Source organism: Pan paniscus, chromosome 6 (genome assembly GCF_029289425.2).
Source record: "Pan paniscus chromosome 6, NHGRI_mPanPan1-v2.0_pri, whole genome shotgun sequence".
Taxonomy (NCBI): domain Eukaryota; kingdom Metazoa; phylum Chordata; class Mammalia; order Primates; family Hominidae; genus Pan; species Pan paniscus.
The window spans coordinates 38,888,386-38,909,332 of NC_073255.2; the positions used below are offsets into that span (position 1 = coordinate 38,888,386).

General features: G+C 43.0%; 1 protein-coding gene across 3 annotated transcripts in view; it reads left to right on the forward strand.

The window, feature by feature from the left end:
• Positions 1-20,947, forward strand: part of BMPER (BMP binding endothelial regulator) — a 249,954-nt gene that overhangs the window by 181,687 nt on the left and 47,320 nt on the right. The gene's annotated exons all lie outside the window — the stretch shown is intronic.

Below are 20,947 nucleotides of genomic sequence, written 5' to 3' on the forward strand. Positions count from 1 at the left end.
TTGTGCAGGACAAAGGCTCAAAACCCAGGGTAGACATCTTCTTGCTGTCCAGGAGCTGATCTCATCTTGAGTCAGCCACATTCTATGTCCCAAATTGGGAAATTCAAAGAAGTATTTCAGAGCGATGTCCTCCAGGCAATTCCATGCTTTTATAGGTCTGCATGTTTACTGGAAAGCTGGCTACACTGCAGGGTTTTTCCAGGTGTTAGCTTAACTCTAAGATTGAGGAGGGCTTCCCAAATTCTGGCCTAAACCACAGTAGTACAAGGCAGAGCTGGTTCCCCTAAACGGAATCTCAAGTCACTTGGCTGCCTTTGGGTGTTTGAATGAGTCTGGTTATTCTACCTGAGGAAGAGTTTAGGTCTGCCTTATGGTCTAGCCCACATCAAATGTGCACATGGAAAATAAGGAAGCAAAATGAGAATTATTTGGATCTTGGCCAACTGTGAGACTTCACGTCCAGAGTCAGATGACAGTAGAAACAGGGCTTGAGGATGGAGGGAGGAAGGACTCTTATTAAGAATCAGGACTCCATAACCTTTTCTAACTCTTTTTAACCCCCTTCCACGCAAAGCAACTGGTTACAAAGGAGACTTGGATTTGACTTCCGCACTGCAAGGTTGTGTTTCTGAGTTGATGAGTTTGGCCTGGGTGTACTTCCATTTACTACACAATTCCATGGGTTCAAGAGCTATGGCTGCCTATAACTTTAACCACTGTGGGTGTGGGAGGAAACACAAGATGAACACAGCCCAAAAGGCCTTGTTTAAGTGATTTGCCTGTGCCTCTTAAAATTAGAAAACTCCTGTGGTCTGAAGCCACAGAGAGGTTATTTTTACTCTTTAATTACCACCAGTTTATTTCCCCTAGTTCTCGTTAAATATGATTTTTTTATTTGATCTTTGGACATAAAAGATAAAGTTCTATAAAGGCGGCTCGAAGTGGGGTGGAAAAAAGACTGTCCCTGTCATCACAAATCCCCGAACATGGCTGCATGTGCCAAACCATGTGGCTCCGAGTCATGGGTTTAGCTCCTTCAAGCCATTTTCCTGTTATAACTTGAATTCTCTGGGTTCCCTTCTTTCTCCTCTCTGTACCACCCCTAGACTGACCTCTTGTCTAGTGAAACTGAGGGATCTTAACGTGAGACTTTGCAGTGAGTTAAACAGCTAGATAGACAAACCTGGCTTTATTTGGAATCTAAAAACCCTCACTTGAAGGTCTGATGGAAAGCAGTAGAATATAGCAATTAAGAACTTTGTGGTGCCCCAGGATTCAAAATCCAGCCCAGCTATGCAACCTAAAACAATGACCTAAGCTCTCTAAACCTCACCTTACTTATCTGTGAAGTGGGGATAATAAAAGAACCTACCTTGAAGAGTCGCCATCCAGATTCAGTAAGATTATGAACATGAATGCATGTGCTTAACACAATGCCTGCACATAGTCAGCGCTCTATAATTGCTGCCATCATTTCTTCCGTGATTAATTCAGTAATGAAGAAGAGTAAGATCTCTTTTGGAAGCTCCTCTATCCTGTTTGCAAATTTGGATTGGACCCTTCTCTGCTTAAAATAGAATGGAAAGGCTGTGCTTCTCCCAGGGCCAAGCAGCCTACACCTTTGATTTTTATCCCATTTCAAAGGGATGTATTGAAAACAAAAATTGGAGAGAAGGTCTGAAGAGATTAGTTTCTTTTTTGAATTTCTATGCCTTTTGCCTTCGGTGATTTATTTAGTGTTATGATTTCTGGACTGCAACAGAAATATGATGAGCGCTTCAACAGAAGTTATGAATGATGACTTGGGCACTTATGAATAAAGAGCATTGGATTCCTTAGGTGGCCAGGCAAATGCTCCCCTTCTGTCCTTAATGATTCTACAGCATCTACAATGGAGGATGCTTAGCTGTGTAAAGGGCTTGATGCCCTGAGTTGGGCAGCTCATGAGAATGTTCTTGGGATCCTTGTGCATGGAGATTTAGAGGCCAGGATGTGGTGGGAAGTAGGCTTGTGCTCTCCTGATCAGTGTCATTGTGTCATGGTAGAGTGCCCTTCCACAGTGGGCCACTTCTTCCTGGAAAGGGCAGAGGAGCTCAGGAAAGGAGAGCTGGGCAATTCTGCCTGCCCTGCCCTCTGCTGGTGATCTCACAGTCCAACAGGAGGATGCACCTTCATGAATCTGAAAGGGAGAGTGGCCAGTGTTGGCCAGATCCTGTTTCTCCCCCTTATTTCCAAGTGCATGTGTGGCAGAAGAAGAAAATAAACCAGGTGCAACGTGGAAAGATATTCTCTTCTCAGTGGAGCTCCAGAAAGGACCTAACCTCAGGGTTTGTAGGAGACTTTATGGAGCAACGGACTGAGAATGAGCCGTGGGGAAGGCGACAGCAAGCTGGACTCCAGCCCAGCTCTGCCACTGTTAGCAGTGTGCCCTGGTGGCTAGCTGAGTTCAACATCCTTTATCGAAAGAACTGATACACAGTAACTACCTGGCAGGATTGCTCCTCTGAGGACTGAGGCCAGTGGAGGGTACAGCGCTGGCACACGGTAGTCCTGGCACAGAGCGTGCTGCTGTCCTGTATCCCTTACTTTCTATGGAGAAGCTTGCCCCTGGATTCACCATTTACCTTTCTGATTGTCCACATTTTCTCCTGATGTCATCACGGAGGACTGATTACATAAATTCCCCCTGATGAATCTGTGGAACAATCTCAAAATCAACGGTTTCTCTTTTGCCACACTTCCTCCAGGTAGTGTAAGTGACGATTGCATTGCAATCGTTTAAAAAACTATTGTTTTTTGTCTCATGAGAATGTCATGTGTTCATTGTACTTGTAAATAATGTTGAAAAAGTAAGGCAAAATCAGCAATCATTCATCCCACACATGTAAATTTTTGCTGGTACATTTGATATCATTGGTGGAATTTCTAAAATGAACCCAAAAGTATAGTCAGATCTGTGGCTGTGACACATTTTTTGAGCCCTTACAAGACTCAAAAATTTATTTTATTTTACCCCCATTCTCCAAAAAATATCTGTATTTTCCTTTAAGGACAAAGAATGAAGTAGCATAACACACCCAAATAACTTTCTGAGCACCACTGTCTTGTAACAGAGGGAAGGGAGAATGCAAATAGAGTATTTTTTCTGAGAAAATATTACCCATTTTGGGTTTCCTTACTCTTATAACAAATCCCACAGGGCAAATTCTATGATAATTATGAGATAATGCTTCTTATAAGGTCAAAATAATAATGACAATGTCTCTGAATTAGGTTTTACTTTTGAAATGTCTATGGTTTATTTTATTTTATTTATTTATTTTTTTGAGACAGAGTCTTGCTCTGTCACCCAGGCTGGAGTGCAGTGGCGCAATCTCAGCTCACTGCAACCTCTGCCCCACAGGTTCGAATGATGCTCCTGCCTCAGCTTCTCAAGTAGCTGGGATTATAGGCGCCCACCACCATACCCGGCTAATTTTTGTATTTTTAGTAGAGACAGGTTTTCACCATGTTGGCCAGGCTGATCTCGAATTCCTGACCTCAGGTGATCTGCCTGCCTCGGCCTCCCAAAGTGCTGGGATTACAGGTGTGAGCCACTGTGCCCACCCTGCAATGTCTATGGTTTATAACCCCTATTTATTTTGGTCTTTTATTCAATTTAACATTTTTAATAGTAAACAGTCCAGTGTGTAAGTACTTGAAAAACTACCACTTTGTAAATGAATGAGAAATTACTTCATAGTAATCAATATTTCTTTATTTTTTTCTGTTTTGGGAATTTTTTTAAGCTTCACAAATCAATTTGACCCATTTTGGCTAATTTGGCATAAAAATTTGATATATAATTAAGTTCTTTTCAATCAGCATAGCTTGCTTTAATTAACTAACTGAATATGTTTGGGTGCAAAATAATTTAGTTACAAACTGCAGAAAAGTTTTAACCAAATGCATTGATAACACATCTCAAGTCTTAGCTTTGCTAATTGACTTCTCAAATTAGATAACCCTCTTTAATAATTGTTTGCATTATCCTTTATTAGTGCATTATAGAAATTCCTGGGAGCTAGAGAGGCAGTATACTGTGTACCCACCTGGAAAAATTAACGTGAAGTTGTTTAGATTATATTTGGATTCAAATGTAGGCTACCTCGAAGAGAAAAAGTGTTGGGTGTGTTCTTGCCTTCTTTCTCCTTTTTCATCTCATATTCATCTCTCTTCTCCAGCCTCATATTGCTTCTCCCTTCATGTCCCAGATGCCAACCGAGCAATCCAAGAGGAATAGGCAAACTCGCACCACAAAGGCTCTCTGGAGATCCTTAGCGGCCAGTATCAAACCTACCTTCCCGCTGTGGACTTAGGCCACAGGATAGGACAAGCCCTGGGCAGCCTGGGGCACAGCGAGAGGCCAGGAGATGAGCTATGCCTTTGTGGGTCAAACTGGGGAAAGTTTTTTATTCCTTGTGCCTATGAAATACCAGCAATGGGCTTTTTCCCTAACTCGACTCACATCTTGGAAGAAATTGTTGCAAGTAAGTATAACTTGCCCACAAAGCAGAACTCTTAAGTTAGGGCAGGACTGCATTTCAGAGAATTCAGAAAAATGAATGTGAAGTGCAGTGAAGCCCAGACATTTAGAGACCACAATCATCTCAAGACTGTTTTCCTCTCTGCACTCTCCTTGACGGGGTATCATTCACCAGAGCGAAAACCCTGTTCACTTGTTCAGTTTGGGAAAGTGTCTGGGGATTCCCAGTCTAGGAAATGTTCTTTTCCTTCCATGCAGTGGTTTTTACAGCTGTAAGGAATTGAAGTCATGCCAGAGGATTCACAGATGTGTCCTTTCCTGTTGAGGTACTGGGAGGTAGGAGGTGGGAGGTCGTGCGGGAGAACACTGGAACTCTGACAGGACCTTTGTGTTGGATATACTGGGATCCTGGGACTGCCAGTGGCTTGCATCCAGGGGAAGATCACAAACTTCCTGAATGACTGACTTTGTATGTTCTTACAAAGGAAACTGATCACTTATTATAAAGCAATAGAAAATATACAGGCAAGGGGTACAGACTTTATGTGTTCGTGTATGAGAAAAATCATATAAAGCTAAATGCTATTCTATAATTAAAATCAAGTCAATTTCCCCTACTTCAAAGAACAACATGCTTCAAAACATTTTTGTTTACATCTTGTAATGACTTGTCAAGAACTGCCATTAGAACTAGGGTCCTAAATCAAATGAGATGTTTTATTTTAAAGTGTGACATTGTATGCCTTTTATTTTTCCTTAGCCAACTCAACTGTTAGGTCACACTGAGTTCGTAATTAAGGTATGCTGACACCAGGTGGCAGTAGACACCGCAGTTGTAGCACTTACCACATTTCAGTCCTTTAAAGTCTGTTTTTAATTCACCGTGTCTACAAACACAATGAACATCCCTGCCTCTGAGTTCATGTCATTCTCCTGCCTCCCTAAGATGCCTTCACTTTCTACATTGATTTAACCCACTTATGCCTAGTGTTCCATTTTTGGAACTCTAAGCATGTAGGAGTTATTTATATCCTACTGCTCAAGGTCATCACCAAGGTCTGATTGAAAAAATTTTAAAAAAATGCAACCTCAGGCATGAATTAAGCTGAAGACACAGCTCCAGTTTCATCCTAGACTTTGGAAAATGCTCTTTAGTTTTTAGTTATTCCAATTGTGCTTATTATCATTTAACTCATGTTCTATGTTGCACTGCTTCTTATTTCTTCAGCATTGGATTTTAAGTTCTCTGGGGAATGGGGAACCTCTTCTTTTTTGACCCTTTTGTATTTCACCCAGCACCACCCATAGAAGGGCTGCTCCTCCTAGCCTGCCTTTCACTGGCATCCTCTCTGATCTCCTTGTGACTTTTGCTGTCCCCAATTCTGAGTTCATCTTAGGTCTTTATCCCCATGCACAATTAGACACTTACAGTCAAAGTGTGCACACTTCTCCGTCTTTTCATGTAATAAACTGGTCAGAGTGAGTAGAGTCTTTGGTCCACCTTTGATGCTCCAAATGCCGTGAGCACTTCTTATTGCACAAGTCTATTTGCAACTCCCAGTGGCAGGCAAGATGACCCTTCTGAATCTCTCCATCTACCTCTGCCTATTTATAATTCATAAGTCTCTTGGACCCCCTGGTTCCTCTTCTGTCCCTCAGGTAGTGTTTGGGCTTGTCGTCTTCTTATGAAATACTCGCATCCACAGATGTTTCTGCCCTGACTCTCTCAGTTTGCCTGAGGTCCTCAAACTAGCCTCTTCTTGTATGGTGTTACAACAACTGGACCTCCAATGGGGTGATTAGTCCTTTACCTTGGCGTCACTCAGCAATTTGCCTAATAGTCGCATCCCTTTTGCCCTGTCACTGGCTCTGAGCCTTCTGTCAGGCTGGACTCAAAGCTTTATGGTGATTTCCCTTCAATCTTTCATTCATTCTTCTCCACCTCACCCACAAGTAGGCTTTTTCCTGTTTGATCCATCCAAGTCACCCAAAACAAGGATCTTAAAAAGCTTTCTAGCTACCTGAATTTTAGCTTCAAAATCTGGTCAGTCCAATTTTCTTGGAGCCCAAGTAAAAAGAAAGACACGAATTCATTCAGAAAGGTATGAAAATGTATGGAACATCATTTTATCCAAGTCTAAAATCCTCTTATGTTTAATTTTTCATCTTGAAGAAAGACAAATACTGTTTCTTTAAAAAGAGAAAATATAGAAAACTATTCATATCTTAACAGATAGATTAATCTTTGTAGAGAGATTGAGTCAACTGTATAGTTAGCCAACTTCAAAGTTAGAAAGGGCACAGTCCACACAGGACTACTCTCACTTCTGACACCACAAGTTTAGAGGTGATCCCAGAGCACTCTCAAGGTCAGGAATTTGCTAGAAGGAACTCAAGTGGTAATACTCATGGGTGTGATTTATATTATAGGAAAAGGATATAGATCAAAATCAAAAGAGATACATAAGGCAGAATTGAGAGATGTCTAAACATAGAGCTTCTGCTGTCCTCACCTCGTGGCATCATGGGCTGGCATTAACTCCTCTTGTCCACAGTATCCACTGGGTATTGCCAACCAGCAATGCTCACCCAAGCCTTTGGTGTTCAGAGTTTTTATTGGAACCCGATCGCATGCCACCTGCATGGATGATCTTATCTTCTAGCCCCTCTTGGAGGTGTAATGTGCTAATGCTTTTGGTCTTCAATTTCTCTAGATGTTGGAAATGTTATTGCATAGCCCAAAGCCCCATACTGAATCCTATCGTTAGACTGTCCAGTGACCAAATGCCTCAGGCAAAAAACACACTCCTGTCAGGCAGGACATTCCAGGGGCTTAACGATTGTCTCTTTGTGGCCAGAGGCAGAGGGCAAGACCAGACTCTCTTTGGGCAAGGTTAATTCTTTACTGCATAACCTTCCTAGGTCAAGGTTAAATGCCATTTTGATTTGATTTTATATATTTAGCTCTAAGTTTATTTTAAGCATAAACATCCTGGAATTTTATAGTGTTTCTCCTCAGAAAATTACATTCTGAGATGCAATTAGAAGGGACTTTTGAGCACAGATTTGAATAAGTGTCACTGTAGCAGGTAAAACACTAATTATTTTGTAGCATCTCTTTTGGCTGCTTAGGGGACTTCTTGATTACTTCTTAGCAGGAGGCAGAATGGTGTAACTTAATTATATTTTCATTATTTATGGGTATAAAGATCTTTGCATTCATGAGAATGAGGCTGACATGAGTAGTGTTTTCCTCATTTTACCGTGGAGCTAATTGAGGCACTGAGAGGGGAAGGGTCTCATTCCAGGTCGCCTGCGCAGCTGAGCAGCTAGCCTGACAGGCACACCTGGTCTGGGGGCTCCATCAGAGAACAGTCAGAGTGTGCACACTTCTATCACTGTCCACTCGGGTTTTCAAATATCCTGTTCTGCCATGAGCTCTCAGAGGAGGAGTTCATCAGTTATTTAATTCACTCCTTTTTACAGCTTTCAGCTGAACACCTGCTACATGCTAGGTTCTGTCATAGGGATGGCGATTTGGAACTTAACAAGAGAGACAAAGCTCTTCCTTCAGAAAATCATTGCCTAGTGTGGGCAGACAGCTATGCATGAGAAATAAGGCCATTCCTGACTGCAAGAAGAGTAATGGAGGGAATAGGGTAGTGTGATGGGGTGGGCCTGGGGGTGGCCGATTTTGAGGTAGGTGGACAGGAAAAGACTGTGTGGGGAGCTCTCCCTTGAAGGGAACGTGCCCTCTGGGAAGAGCCAGTGAGGAGGCAGGCAGGGGAGCAGCAGGTCCCACACTGGACAGGGCAAGGCCTGTTTGAAGGCCGCCATGACTGCTGCTTTTAGAAAAGGACAAGTACAATGGTACGAATGAGTGTGGTACAGGTGTCAGGTTGGTTTTGCAGCCAGACTGCCTGGGTCAACTTCTGAGCTCCTTAACTTGCAAGCCCTTGCTGTTAGGCAGGCGAGCTCACCCACTGAAGCCCCTGATTATTCACCCATGTGTAAAAGGGGATGCGGAGAGGACCTACCCCATTGCTATGAGGGTTTGTGTGAGGGTTGCATCAGTCATTCCAGATAAGGCACGTATCCAGGCCTGGTACAGAGCAAATGCTCAGTCAAGGTCAATTTCATTATTAATATAATTTTATTATAGAAGCCTGTTCTGTGTGGTGTTTACCTACCTTCAGAATGTCCTATGCCATCTGGTGCCAGTACTTGAAGAGGTTTTCTTCTTTATTTTACATGGTCATTGCTAGACTCGTTCGGAATAACTTCTTCCCATTCTGTGCAGAAATTGATACTGTTTCCTAAAATGAAACAAAAATAAAAATAAACACAAACACTTTGGAATGAGTTAAAATTTCCATAATGCACTTGTCATAAATTCTTTCAATGGATAAGATTGAACTGAAGGGGAAGGTGCAGAAAAGATAATTAATTCCATAAGATGAATATACAACTCTGAACTTGAGAAATAATCAACTCGCCCTCAGTGTGCTTTACAGGGTGGAGGCTGAGAAGGAGCTCAGGTGTCTTGTTTTGTTGTTTGTAGGGGTAGAATTCAGGCTGTAGGAAAAGAAGAAATACATGACAAATTTTAACTTTTTTCATGCTCATCTTCGTTGCCTTTGTAAACAGTAATATGAGTATAATTTAATTTTGTGTGATAATTCAAAGTTAATGTTGGCGTGTCAGTTGCAGTTAGGACCACCTTTCCTAGAAGACCCTTGAAAGGGGAAGGGACTTCTGAGATCTCCTTGGTATTTCTATCTTTAAGCTTACGTCTTTTCGTTTTAGCTTCCCTTTGCCCTACTGCCTTCTCCTCATTGGATGGAGAAAATAATGTTAGTTCATTTTGTATGCAAATGAAATATTGAAAGATTCTGAAAGAAGACTCAAAGTTCTCTCCTATGAGAAAAGTGAAAGAACTTGAGGACATGAGCTGTATTTTTTCCCTTTTCCCAGGAGTTATCAGACAGCTCAGAACCAAGTTTATGACCCATTTCTATCCAATATACAGAACTTCCAGGCATGATTTTTTTTTAGTTAACCTCAAGCCTGGTTTTATTTTTATCTTTCCCGTTTCTTTCCTCTCATTCACATTGCATTTTATTTTATTCTGCATGTAGTTTTGTAAGCTGACTTAAATCCTTTCTGGAACAAGTTGGAGAGTAAGTGACAGTGGCCATTGGCAAAGGATCTAACGCTTCTGAATTTCCTTTTTTTTTTTTTCATTATGAAATAGAGATAATATCTTCACCCAACAGGTTCTCATGAGGCTGGATGAGGTTTCCCTTGTAAATCCCAGATGGAATGACCAAGGTGTCTCTTTCTCCTCGTCACATCACCAGCAAGGTCTAGTGGCTCTTGTGGGAACAGGCCTGAGTGCTGTGGTATCAGGTCGCCCTTTGAAAAATCAGGATATCCACCTGGGTGCCAGAACTCCTTGCAAGCAAGAGGACCTGGGGTGGGTGTCCTCAGAGGTGGCCCTGTGTGGGCTGGTTTCCATCAGGCCACATACAGATTGGTTGGAGCTTTGATGCATTATGAGGCCAGCATCATGACTCAGTGAAACCACATGGGCAGGCACAGCATCTTGTGAAATCAGCTGGTGTTCTGGCAGCAGCAGGGGCCTCTCAGAGAAGGCACACTGGCCTCTGTGCTGTTTTGGGAGCAATATCAGGGCTTTGGGCTTGGGCTCAGAGCTGTGCTGGGTTTGACGGCCCTCCAGGACTCTGTCCGTTTCCCAGTCAACTTGGCAAAAATTAAAATTGATGGGGGCATGTGCAAATACGAAATAGGAGTGGAGGCTTTTGCATTCCTGGACACTCCAACACATTGTACTCTGTTTATTCGGAAATCTGAGACTCAGTCTCTTTTTTCTTCTGACTTGGCAAGTAAAAGGAGCAGCAGGGTTGCTGCACTGTCCATGACACTTGCACACAGAGATGGAGCAGTTGTGTAGCCGAGACCAGATATTCAGAAGTGTACACATTAAATAAAAAAGACTTGGGGGTTGGCAGTTTTATTAAGGAAGAAAGTGCTGAGAAAATTATACTAGTGTATCCAAAGGCATCTTTTCTAGATTAATGGTCAATTATTCATGTCTAGGAGTCCAATGAAATCAATCAATAAATTAAAATAGGCACATCTTACCTATTACCAAAAAAGAGCATAGATTCTTTTACAGTTGTGATTGATTGATTAAATAAGACACCAGGCACTGTTCAAGGTGCTGGAATTCGAAAGGAGTCCTCCAGGGAATGAGAAAGGAGTCCTCTAGCTCACAGAGCTTGCAGGGCATGTTAATGAATGAGCAAAACGAGTTAACAGGGATGTCGAGAGAGAGGGTTGTGTTTTCTGATAGAGGATATGCTGGATGCTATGAGAAACGTACTCTGCCTGGGGGCTGGCTTCCTGGAGGAGGTGACTTCTAGGCCAAAACCAAAAGCATATGTAGGGTTTAGCTGGACAAAAAGAGGAGCAGGAGGCTGGGGAAGAGAACAAAGGAAAATATTCCAGCCACTGAAGACTTCATGTTCACAGCCATGGAGGCTAGGGAGAGCCTGGCACAGGCAGCTGAGAGACTGTTCTGTGAGGTGGTGCCATAGACTTCAGGGTGTGTGGACAGGAAATTAGAAAGCAAAAGCAGAGGCCAAATTATTACAGTTTCATGCACCAGCATTCACCAGACATGGAGGGGGCACACTGCAGTGTTTTCCACCATTAACTATGGGCAGGTTATACTGAGCAGGGGTTTAGTAAAGCTCAGGACTCTTCATTTGCTCATCGTTCATTTATTTCTCAAGTAGTTTGTTATACCTATTACATAGCCTATGTGTTAGGTCCATAGTTCTCAAGCTTTAGCATGAAATGGAATCACCTACAGAGCTGATTCAGTGGGTCTAGGTGGGGCTTGAAAATTTGCATTTCTAACAAGTTCCCAGGTTGATGCTGGGGTTCAGGAACCACATCTTGAGAATCATTGTGCCAGGTGAGGAAATTATAAGAACAGTCCAGGATCATGTGGGTGCCCAGATTCCTTTGGGTCACCAAGAGGACTTAATTTTCTGAGTCCCTGTTCACTCAAAGACTTTTTTTGAGTCTTTGAATGAACAGGGCTTAGGTTTCTTTTGTACAATCAATTGCTAAACATTAGAGACAAGAATACAAAGTAGGTCCCTGGTTAAAAGGGTTAGGAGCTAATCTTATGCACACCTAGATAGACCAAAGTGGTGATTTGAGCTCAGTGGCATTTTCTTGGCCTGTAGTAGTTTAAAGTATACCCTGATTTTTTTTTCGAAGAAAAGGGGCACTGGTTTTACTGCCTCCTCGTTCATGAAGTCATGCCCAGAGAAAGTGCTGGACTTACTTGGCTGGGTCATATGGGAAGCCAGAATTAGAATCCAGAGTCAAAGTTCTCCTGGTCGCTGAGATGCTTTCCATAGAGACGCCAGTGTGGGGAACCACCCTGGTAACTTTTAGATGAATTATCCAGGACCCAGTAAGGGAGGGAGGAGAAAACACTGGATACAATGCAGCTTTGTTGCTGGACAGAAATGAAGCCCAGTATTCCTGTGCAGAGCTGCCCAAATTCTCTCCCACCATGCACAGGAGGGAGAGGCCCAGAGCCAGGAGTACAGGCCCATGCACCCAGAACAGCCAACAGGATGTATCTGTAAAAATCTGCTTCCTTTTTACTGGCTTCAGGCTTTTAAAGAGTCTGGTCAATGGGCACAGATTGTAGGGAAATATGTGATTTTCAAGGAAATGGGGAAATCTGGTGACAATATTGGAATTAATAATTCTTTTAACATGAAAGAGTTGTTCTTTATGATCCTTACCATCTTACCTAGTGTTTGGAGTTTAAAGGAGGGAGAGAGAGAGGGTGAACTGGTTTCTTCATTGTATCCCCAGCAAATGGCCCATCTGCGAGCATGAAGGTAGATGCATTTGAACTGCTGAAAGAACCTGGGCCAGAAGACCTTTCAGAACCCCTGAAAGCTTTTCCATATGAAGAGGAAACCAGGAAATTGAAGTCTTCATTTTGTCTTTGTGATCAAAGCCAGGGAGGAAGGATATTAAGCAGATACTGACCCGTAGTTTTGTGGCCACTACTAGAATTTATTGACATACATAGCAACTAAGGACTGCAGGACAGCTGAGTTTGGTATTTACTTCAAGAGAATAAAAGATCAGATGTCTGAAAACAGAGGGCTATATTGCTATAATGAGCCCATTGCCTTTGATAACAGGAGGTAATGACAATCATGTTAGCTGGCATTGATTGAACATGTGCAATGTGCCTGGAAGTCTGGGAAGCCTGATTTGTATTCCAGTGCCAATAATAATGTACAGAACAATCATAAGGCCAGGAGTAAGAGCTTACACTTTTGAGTGCTCACTATGTGCCTGGCAGCAGCTAAGGGCTTTCCCTGCAGGTGTTATTCCCCGTGTGGATGAGGAAACTGAGCTACAGGAGTTACCAACATTGTCCAAGGTAACCAGGCAAGAAAGAGGCGGAGCCAGGATTTGAAACCAAATCTGTTTGACCCGGGCAGCACTTGTGCTTTTGACCATTACCACCATAATCTGGTAATAGCTCTTGCTGGCAAGCCATCCTCACCCCCAAATTTTCTGTGTTTTCTAAACTACGCTAAAACACCAGGAATTTGCAAATATTTCTTGTGCTATAATGTATTTTCATTTTGAAGGATTTTTTTTTCTTGTAAAAGATTTTTGTCTTTTCAACAAAATTTTCTGTTTAGTTCTATTTTGACAAAATTGTCAAAATTATTTGGAAATAATATGCTGTGGTTTATGTTGACTGAATTTTTAAATAAACCGATTTTATCCGCCTTTTAAGGAGAAATTTATGGATTTCGAAATGGTGGCCATTCTCTACTCACATTTTTGTTTCTGGTCCACAGTATTAATTCTTAAGATAATACACATTCATGTGTGACCCTGCTATAGAAGGCTGAATTCATCATGGAATTAGGATTTTTAATTCCAATGTCATGTGCTTGTAAACTGTTTCTTTCCTTTTCATCTTTTGCTTTCAAGGACCACTTAGTAACAGTTTCTAAAGAAAGAAACTGATTTTTTTTTTCACATCTTGCTTAAGATGTTCTCAATTGATGTGTTATTAGCAACTCAGTGATTCTTGACTTTTGAGAAGTCACAGTTTGTTTTTTTTTCATTGTTTGTTTTTTTGAGATTCTGAGAGAGTTGAGTCTCCTTTTCCCGGAAAAATGCACTCCTACCTTTGCCTACAACAGGGGATTCTCTGCCTGGAGTGCAGGTCAGTGGACACCGGGTCAAGAAATTCTGTTTCCTTCCTCCCTCCCTCCCTCTCTCTCTTCAACTGTTATGTAAATATTTTTTGAGCCCTATTAAACGCTAGGCACTGTGCTCTGTGTTACGGTTACAGGGGTGAGATAAACAGCATGATTCCTGTCTTCATGGAGTTTTTAGTCCAGTTAATGAAGAAGACATTCAACCAGTATCCTCAGAAATAAACATGTATCTATGCTATGATATGTATGCTAAGAAGGAAAACAATTTGTTATGTAAGAAGATCTTATACAGGAGGGTCAGACCTACTATGCGTATGTGTGTGGGGAGGGGAAAAGCAGATGAATCAGAGAAGGACCTCCATGAGAAAATGACATCTGGGCTGAGCTAAGAAGGATGGGTAGGAGGCAGTTGGCCCAGAGGCAGGAGGAAGGGGTCTGGCCAGGGAGTGTTGTACTGCATTCGTGCACCTCCAAAGTGCCGACGCAGCCAACCCCTTCTGCTGCCTGTGCACCCATCCCAAAGGCTCTGTGTGCTTCCTGTGCTGTACTCTTCCAGCATAATAAGATCAATTTCACAGAATCTCACCTGTCTATGATTCATTCATGTGAGGGGTCAAATCATTTTTCCCCTGAAGACAAATCCCTCTTGTGGAGTTTTAAAATGGATTTTCTCTTTGCTCTCAAAGGGATTCCATGTTACTGGATTCATTATATCTGGTGCAGTGGCCTTAGGTTCCAATGACTGTTCTAGTTTATTTGACTTGCTATGATAAGCTCAGAGTCAGGGCCATGTTCCTTTGCAGAATACATTTGGGTGAGGAGGATACACTTGCTACCCACGTATACACACAGAGACACACATGCTCAGCCATGTCCACGCTCCCCAGCACACATTCCGTAATGTCACCACACTGGCATGAGGTTTAGATCCTTACTATTCAAATTGCCACTCTTGGACCTGCAGCTTCATTAGCTTGTTAGAAATGCAGACTCCCAGGCCCCACCCCAGGCCCCCTGATCAGAATCTGCAAATTTGACAAGGTCCGGACATGATCTTTGTACACACTAAAGTTTGAGCAGTGCTGGGTTGGTTTTCTGCACTTCTAGTCTGGCCTAGTCTGTGTTGTTCAATAGTTCAGTCCAAATGCTTCCACTTAAGGCTTGGGATCACATTGACACTTTTAATTATCTATATTTTAATAGAAGCATCACGACGTTTTTTTCCCATGCAGGAGAAAGGAGTCCAGGTAACTGTTTAGTGGAATAGATGGAATGTGATTCTAATGTACAACAGATGTGTGTTCCTGCAGGGAGCAAAGGCACACCAGTCTCAGGTGTACGGCACCCCTCATTTCTGCAAAAGGCATTTCACCTCTTCACGGACTGTCACCTGTGTGTCACTGGCATCCTTCTTCGTTAGTTACATCAGGTGGAAAATCTCTTAACAGAATTTTTAAATAATCACTGGATGATGCAGAAATGAGGCAAGAAAATTGTGCACTAATCAGTGAAATTGCTCACAGTTATGAGTTGTAAGGTCACTTGTGTCTGCTTTGTCCTTGGTCCTTCACAGACCTTGAGCCACAAGAGGCCAGTGAAAGGCAGCCCCAGGCATTGGTGGCTCAAGAATTTGGCCTTTCATTTCCCTCCTGGACCCTTTCATCCCTGCTCTCTGATTCCTGGGGTCTGTCCTTCAGTTCTTGGGAACTGTGACCGACTTCCTGTCATGCTGGTCCGTGTAGCCACCCATTTTCTTCCATAGGCTGTCTTCAGGACTGGGTAAGAGGCCCTTCCCATATCAGCCTCAGGCCCAGGACCCCCTCAGGTGGTGGAGAGTCACAGCTCAGGGCAGCGTACAACAGGAGCCCACGTGTGTGGCACTGTCACTTTCCTTTGCATTTTGATGGCGTCCCTTGTTTCCTATTTGGCTGCAATAGGTACTTTTACTCACCTTGTATTAATTAGATCTTTTTCTAGTTGCCTATGAAGAAAACCCATTAAAGTGGTTAAAGTTGTAACACATTTCATTTGTAAAAATGAAAATTAATTGACTAATGTGACTGAAAAGCCAGGGCGAATTTCACTTCACACATGACTTGATTCAAGGTTTCCATGAGGTCCCCCATGTTTGCCTTTTCTCCATTTTTTTTGCCACAGCTTCCTCTGCATTGGCTCTAGTTTCAGGTGGGGTCATGGTCCTCCTCCCAGTTCCTCATGGTTATAGCTTCGGAGAAATTAGACAACAGAGCAAGTCTTTTCTCCCAGAAACCCCAGCAAGCCTCATGCTCCTCATTGGTTCTGATTGGGGCTGTCGCCATTTCTAAACCAATCACCCTAGTTGGGGAAATAAAATGAGTTGCTCCATTTAGACCTGTGGTGGTCAAAATTCTGCAGGCATCACATTCATCAGGAGGGTCTGTGAAGATGCAAATCATTGGCCCCACACCCAGAGTTTCTGATTCAGCGGGATGGAGGTGGGTGATGCCGCTGCTGTTCTGGGGACCACACTTTGAGAACCACTGGTTTAGACCAATCAAGGCCCCTCCTAACCACATACATAGAGTGGAAGAGAGGTGTTCTTCCCAAGACCATTCTAGAGACTCTTACTTGAAGAGGGGAGAATGGATATTTCCCTTTCTCCTTATTCTAGAGTATTTGTGGCACTCTTATTTAACCACAGCTCCTGCCAATATGAGAGGAGTGACCTCTTTGCACCAGGCGCTCTGCTAGGCTCAGGGGACACATTATGATCAGGGCTGAGTTTGGACCCTCCTAACTTAGAGTGGGGCTATGGATGAATAACAATAAGCAGACACATACATAATATATGAGGTGATTGCCACAAAGAAACACAGTAGGGGAGGAGATGGAGAGCAAAGCTGGCCTCTGGGGGCTGTTTCGCATGGTATGGTCAGGGAGGCCCTCTCGGATAAGGTGCCCTGTAAGCTGAGATCTGGAGGAAGTGAGGGAGTGTGCCATGCTCAAATTTGGAAAAAAATGCTTTCTGAGCAGAGTACAAAGCACTTGGAGAGTTTGAAAAATACAAAGGGCCACTGTATCTGGCACTGAAGGATCCTGTGGGAGAGTGGAAGGGCAGATACAAGGCTTTACAGGCTGTGGGATGGGGGCTGGATTTTACTGTGAGGAAGAAGAGAAACTCCTAGGAGACATGAGCAGTACTTCTGGGAATAGGGATATGAAGTATGATGGAACAAACATGGGTGTAGAGAGAACGAGCTGTGCCCTTATTTTCAGTTAATGCCCAACTATTGAAAAGCTAGTGTTGGGCTCTAAGTGGACCTGGCACTTCTGCTCCCAGGTCCGTTTAGACCTGTGGCTGTCAAACTTCACCAGGCATCACATTTATCAGTAGAATCTAGATGTTTCCCGTAACCATATGTTTTGAAACCTGGTATTCTACAGGGGGAGCGATACATTACCCCTCTGTTTTCCAGTTGGTGCCTCTTGATGTCCAGTCTGAGTTCCTTTCTAGCTAAGTCTGAGAGAAGATTGTTTTCCTCTGAATTTAAGCTTCAAGTGACTCCCCTAGCATCGTATGCACTTGAAGCTCAGCCACTTCTCCCATTCCTCCTTGAGGCAGAGGGGGAAGGGGATTGCTATTGAATTTTGCCTGGGAAAAAGTCTTGGAAGCACATAGAGTTTTAAAATAGCTTCTCTTTAAAGAAGAGAAAGACGTGAAAAAGTAAGTCTGATTAAAATACAAGGGTAGCATCAGGGGAGCATGTTTACAGGTTTGAAGGGCTGCTATAAAGGGAGGCCTCTTGTGACCTTTGAGAGAATGAATCAAAAAGGAAAACAGAGAACCAGTCTTCCTCAGGGTCAAGCTCACCCTGGAGGTGCAAGGGCCACCTGTGAAGCCCAGTGTATCCTCTCCATGTTCAGAAGCACTTAGTGACTCTCTTTATTAGATCAAGTTCACACTACTGAGCATGGCCTTCAATGCCCCATGTCATCTGACAATAACTTATGTTTTGAGATTTGCCCATTTTTACCCACATTGTACTCCATCCAGTCTAGCAATCCCCAAATGCACTTGGTGCTTTCCACTGGACATGCCTTTGTTTATGTCTTTCATCATTTGCTTGGACTGCTGTTCCTTGCTTCTCCCTGTTCCAGCCCAGGCTAAGGACTATTTCTTTCTAGAAGCCTTTTCTCCAGCGAAAATTGATGAGTCGTCCCCACTTTCTCTCTAATGCTTCGGTTATTCTGTTTTATGCACTAATTCCATTTGGCCTTAGATATACTACCGTGATTCCTCTCTATGACAGCTTCCCTCAAGAGAGATAAGCTCTTGAGGAAAGAGGCCATTTGTCATTCATGTTTATGTTCCTCCCCCTCCCAACACACCCCAGCATACGCCGGAGGAAGTCAGAGGGGATGATCAACAAAGACACAGCGAGTTGTGTTGAACTGAATTCTAACTTTGGCTGCATAACAATGATTGCAGGGTGTTTAAACCTTGAGACTTGTTGAACAATGTTCATGGGTTTTTTTTTTTGGCATTTTGTACACCTTTCCTTTTAGGACACTTGGATTGCAGCTTTACTGAGCTCAGGGCCATTTTCCCATTTTTTTCTAGAAATTTCTAGAACGACCTCTGAAAAAGAAAAATGTGGTTCAATCCAACAAAACAGTCTGACTCTAGGGTTGAAACGTGGGTGTGGCATGGTGGCTGGTGAAGCCCCTAAATGAACTCAGACACATTCTGCTCTTAGACATGCTTAACTACGTGGCCTCTGGTAACAAACTGGCCTCCCCTGTGTCCATTGCCTGGGTGAGAGAAAGGACATGAGATGACACCATCATGGATCTCCCAACCTGACAGATGGGTGTGAAATGTGCTCAGAAACACATTTCAGTTGAGGAAGGGAAAGTGGAAGAAATGACTCGTCTATTTTCAGAGCTAAATGATTCCCAGAGATGTTCCTTACCCCATACATGTAGTTTTATTTGCTTATTTTCAATGATCTGTCTTCTGGATTTATTTTAAACAGAAATTGCCTTCAATATAGAAGCTATTGGCTAGGAATGTGTGGTGTGTGTGAGAGTAGGGTCTCTGGGGAGGAGGAGGCAAGTGATGCTGTATACCAATGTGTCTACATGTTCTGGGCTATTTGTGAGTGTGCTGGTAGAGTCATGTTGCTGCTAACTGCTTGTCCTTTGTATCTCATCTCATTGATGAATCACAACTGGAAGCATGACGTGCACAATGGAAGCTGTCAGGGCCATCATGTTGCATGAATTCTAAACACATTCCTTGCACATCAGCAGAGGCTGGCAACAGGTTGTGAACATGCCAGTGGAATCATACATGCCTTCATGTCCTGCTCTGGACTTCCTTAGGAAAGGATTAAGAAGACAGGTTCAATTTGGGTTTTGTTCTTCTTCCCTCTAGATGATGTTGGAAGAGAACTAAAAGCACCTGAGGGCCTGTCAAAGTCAATCACATTTATTCTTGGAAACCAAGTTCACCATAGAGGGCCAATCAGGGATATCTGGACTCTAAAATGATGAGAACAGTTTGATCGTCAACTCACAAGTCTTGTTATTTTCCAATGGAGGATGAAATCATTTTTGATAGGTGGATTCCTTAGTGAGGATGAAGTTAGTCCCTTTTTGACTTTTTGACTAAGAGACAGTTTAACGTACAAGTGTATATTTACTTCACAGTTCCAATTAAGAAAGGTAGCTGTGTTCTTTCCAGCATATCCATTTTGCCTTGAAGTAAGCTAACCATTTTCCATTTGCACTGGGGACACGTCTTCTTTCAAACTAACATGGCCCATGAGTTGGAGGAGCATTGAAACAATGTTCATTGATGCCCTTTACTGGATCACGGGAATGGAACAATCAGATTTTAGGCCCATTTTCCCAAGGTGGCCCAGTCTATTCTAGGTAAATAAGCATTGGATTAATATTTAGGCCTTAAGTGTCCCAGCCCCCAAAGCCTGTCTTCCAGATGGTATTGTTGATCCTTCTTAGCAAAACAACACTTGCGCCACACAAGACTAGACACACAAGCCTTATGCCGAGTCAGGAGCTCGTCTCAGTCCTGAGTGGGAGTAAACAGAATGTGATCTGTGTAGCTCTGCTGGGGGCACACTCCAGACATTTCCAGGGCAAACAGCTAGCCTAGAAAGGGGACTCTGCATATCCAATGTGCTCTTGTTGGGTTCATATTTTTATTAGGAGAGACCTTAAGTCTGTTTGAAACCTTATAGGCATAATTAGGCATGATTGATTTCAGCCTGCCTTTCATACCCTCTACTAGTTACCTACTCTATTGGTTTATCCAAAGTGCACATATCACTTTTCTTCCATTTGCAGGTCATACATTTGGATAACTTCCCTGACTTTCCTTGTCTGTAAAATGAGATGAATAAGAGCTACACTCTGGGTGGTTGTTCAACCTCAATGAGAAAATGAATGTGGAGCATGGAGGCATGGTGCCCTGCATGTAGACAGGGCTCAGCCAGCATTGCTCTCCTTCTCTCCTTGCCATCCTCAATTCCCTATAGAGTCTGAGGACCTCATTCCCCCAAGCCTGCTCTACAGCCACAGACTCCTAAGCTGTCCGCTTTGCCAGATTCTGTCTGCTCCCAGCCTCTGCCTGGTGAGTGCCACACGCAGGTGCTGCCTTAGGCTCTTTGGGCCTTTCATCAGAAACCTTAAGTGGCCCACCTTACTGGCAAGACAAAATTCCAAATTCTTTAACTTGACATCTAAGGTTTGCTCTACTCTCTACCTTGCCTACCTGTTCAAATAAACTCTTCCTTTCTCAAACCTCTGGTCCAGTCAGGCCGACAGGCTTTGAGTATAATGTCCTCTGTTGTACCTCAGGCCATTTTTTCTAGAATATTCTTTTTTACCTTTCCAAATCCTACCCACCTTTCCATATCTAGCTCAATTTCATGACGTTTGTGCGGTCTTTCCTATTCACCAGTCACACATGCTTTTTCTTTTCTTCTGAACTCCTACGTGAGTTTTGAATAGACCACTCCATTGATTTGCTTGTTAACCAAACTGTCTAGCTTCTTGTGTGGTCTTTAATCAGAATTTAGGTCCTCTGTTGCTGTCCTTTCTTTGGCTTATT